The following is a 4,011-nucleotide window of genomic DNA, read 5'->3' as shown; positions in this document are numbered from 1 at the left end:
CCGGGCCCAGGAACCCAGCCCAGCTCCTCCCTGGTCCCGCCTTACTCGCCTCCGGCCCCTCGGTTTCTTCCTTTCTTTGCCCTCCACCACCTCCTTCCCCTCCTCGCCTCTTTCCAAACCCCGCCCCAAGCAAGCTAATACATTTATCAAGACAGGGCGCGTCCGCACCGACGCGCCGCGGGTCGCAGAAAAGACCGCCGCTGGTTCCTGCCGGAGGAGGCCAGGGCATCCAAGGTGGTGTGAGCAGCGGGTAATGACAGCGTCTGTTCCGGGAGCTTTCTCTGCGTGCGGGGAACCGTGCAGGGAAGCTTTCCAGGCATTCTCCTCTAAACCTCTCACCATTTAACCGATGATGTAACAGTCTTGGGAAGGTTTAGTGACTTGGACAAGGTCACACACAACAGGTAAGCAACTGGCCTGGGATTAGAATCCAGGCTCCAGAGGAGCGGAGAACTGGAGAGTTCTCTCCTTCTAAAAAAGCCCGCTCCAGTGGTGCGCCACCCCTCTGTTCGCGCACTCCTGGCCCAGCCGCCCTCCATCCAATCTATAGCTCCACAAGCTCCGCTTTCTTCCCGAGGCCGGCCCCCGTCTAGACACTTGTACTCAGTGGCCACTACGGGGCAGGGGTCCCGGAAGCGGCTGTCGCACATGTGTGTCTGCATCTCTGTTTAGAGACCTAGGAGTCATTCTTACCAGATGCCACACTAGCCTCCACCTCCTTCCTAGTACCCGTTTTTCTTCTTGGGTCCTTGCCAAAGTCCCCCCTGCACATGTCTGGTTTCCCGCTATTTTCTCAGCCCTTATCTCACTGCCTGCCTGGCATGTAGTAGACAATAAACATTTGCTAAATAAATGAATGCATATGCATTGAATGCCTGCTTTGTGTCCACTTGGTGCTGGGAGGGGCACCCAACAGTGAAAGGCGGGGGACCTGGGGTCCTGTCATGTTATCTCTTCACCACTCAGCTCAGTATGGCACATGGTCTGCTTCAAATCATGAGTGGAAAACGTGATAAGTACTTGCAAGCCTTTAAAATAACTTGTAACAACTTGCATGAGGCAGGGCACATGGAGAGAGCAAAACACCAAATTAAAAAAAAAGCTTGTGTGTGGCAATGTGGGGAGGAGGCTGACCTCAGGCATAAGAAGACAGGCACAGAGGACAGTCTGTGCTCTGGGTGGCTACCAGCGGCTTGGGAAGGTCTAAGAACAAAGGAGGTGTTGCCTTCAACACCGACAGGCTTCTTTTGAGCAGTTTGCAAAAAAAGCAAGCAGGAATGCCTATTGGGGCAGGGCTGCAGGCAATAGAGTTAGACACGGGCACCTCCTCAACACACATGTCAGCAATGACGCTGCTCACAGAGCCCAGGGAATGTGGAGCTTGGCATTGAGGTTGGAAGCAGAGCCAGAGCACCAGCGTTGACTCCTGGCTCTGCCATCTAGTAGCTGTGGGACCTTAAGTTTCTTCACCTCTCTGTGCCACAGTTTCACCTGTAAAATCGGGTAATGATGGTCTACACCCCAAATGATTTTAGAGAATTATGTGGGTTAATTTTTATAAAGACCTTAGAAGGGTCTGGCACATAGTAAACACCATATAAGTGTTAAATAAGCATGGAGAGCAGGTCTGTTACCAACATCATTTCTTGATCTGGGGACAGTTGTAGAAGGCCAGCAATATCTAGCCAATAAGAGGGAGTTTTGTGTTCTTTTAAAGGGAACCCTACCCCTAGCGTCAATGTGAATAAATAGAATAAACCTTCCATCTACATAATACCAAAAAACAATGATCACATTTGATTCTCATTAGAAATGGATAAAACAAACATTATCTCCATTTCATAGGAGACAAAACTGAATCCTGGTAGCAACTCAACCAAATGGATCCAAAACACAACACTTCATTTCCAGTCCTCCCCCAGCCCCCAACTGCTTCTCCCTCAGTCATTCCCATCTCAACAAATGGCACTACCAGCCCAACTGACCAAAACCTTGGAGCCATGCAGGACTTCTCTCTGTCATAGTTCCACAACCAGGCCTCCATAGATCCTGTCTGCTCTGCTTTAAAAGTGTGTCCAGAGTCCATGGTGAGAATTCCTAGTCACCATGATCACTGTTTGGACCACAGCATTCACCTTTTCACTGCTCGATCTGCTTCTATTTGTTCCTTATAGCCCACGTTCTCTAATCAGCAGCCAATGATCCTTTAAAAGATAAGCCCAGCCTGGCCGGCGTGGCCCAGTGGTTGAAAGGCAATTTGAACTAGGAGCTCACGGTTCAATTCCCAGTCAGGGCACATGCCTGAGTTGAGGGCTTGATCCCCAGTGTGGGGCATGCAGGAGGCGCTGATCAATGATTCTCTCTCATCATTGATGTTTCTATCTTTCCCTCTCCCCTCCTCTCTGAAATCAATAAAAATATATTTTAAAAAATAAATAAATACAAGATAAGTCCAATCAGGTCCCACCAGGCTCCACACCTACCAGTGAATATACCCAGGGTCCGCAGGATGGCCTGAAAGGCTGTCTGACCTAAACTTTCAGCTCAAATATCTTATCACCTCCTACTTTCCACCCCTCATGCCCTGTACAGGCTGAGCCTGTTCTTGTCTCAGGGCCTTTGCACTTGCTGTTTCCTCTACCTGATCCCACCCCTCCAGCCCTACCCACCTATCCATGTGGCTCACTCACTCACTTTACTTGGGTCTCTGCTCAGATGTCCTCCTCACATGGCCTTGCCTTACCATCCCATCTAAAATGGTACCTGTGTCACATTTCATCCTTTTGTCTAGCTGTATTTTTCTTTATAGCTCCTCTCACTACCTCACATTATATTATACTAGTGCCTGGGTGCACAGATCTGTGCACATTGAAAGGAAATTAATTAGAAGGTGGCCAGCAGGGCAGGACTGGGCGAGACTGGCCTGACACACCCTGGAGCCAACTTCCCATGGTCCCTCCCCGGCTGGCTGCACCTGGGGCACTGGCACCATGGCACGAAGCGTGTCTGTGGAGTGAGCGGGGTCCCTCCAGCAGGTGGGGTCCCTTGGCTTGGCCTGTGGGAATCGGGCGGAAACTGGCTCTCCGACATTTCCCAAGGGGTCCCAGATTGCGAGAAGGTGGTTCTTGGGTGACGCACCCCAAGGAGTAATACTATTAAGAAATGTATATATTATTTTCATATACATTTTACTAATTTCCTTTCATCTCTCACACTTCTATTATAGAGAAAGGGCAGATAGAAATATTAAAATTTTTCTTTTCAGCATCATCTATTGAGTCAATGGAATCATTACTCAAACGTCTGCCCCCTGGTGGTCAGTGTGTGTCATAGCTACCCGTCAGACAGTCTGATGGTTGCTTAGCCTTTTATATATGTAGACTAGTAGCCTGATCCACTATAAGCAGAATACTCTGATCTCATATTTGTTTTAAGAGACAACCTTTTGAAACATCCCCAAACATTACAGTACTTTAAACTCATTTATACTATGGCCAATCGCATAGCATGCAGTACAATACTGAGACATTGTCTAAAATCCCCTCCAAGAAGGAGAACTTTCCCACCAAATACAACATTCAAATTCATAATTTCTCTTAGTAATATGTCTATGGCATTTATAGCATAACTGGATGCCATGGTGCATTCATTAATAATGAGAAGTCGGGCCTTTTTAATAGTTTTAGCAACTTCACTGTTTATAGTGAGTCTAAAAATTGAAGTTTCATTTAATGGAATTGGTCATTTATATTGGGAATGAAAGGTCCTTCCACCGAGAGATAAATTTGCAGCAATTCCTGTAGACGCTGTGGGTAAAACAGTACCACCACGACTTCTAATATAATGTATTAAAACTTTATAAAGATATGCCTCCATGCTCTGAGGGCCGGTTCCTGCCTCAAACCTCGCCCTTGCGGGAAACAGCTCATGGAGGGCGCAGCCGTTGCCAAGGCGACACCTGCAGGACTGACTTCCTTCCAGTTGGTCAAGCCTCGGACATGATGGGCATTA

The sequence above is a fragment of the Myotis brandtii genome, unplaced genomic scaffold, assembly GCF_000412655.1.
Source record: "Myotis brandtii unplaced genomic scaffold, ASM41265v1 scaffold56, whole genome shotgun sequence".
Classification (NCBI taxonomy): Eukaryota; Metazoa; Chordata; class Mammalia; order Chiroptera; family Vespertilionidae; genus Myotis; species Myotis brandtii.
Note: the sequence above shows the minus strand (reverse complement) of the source record.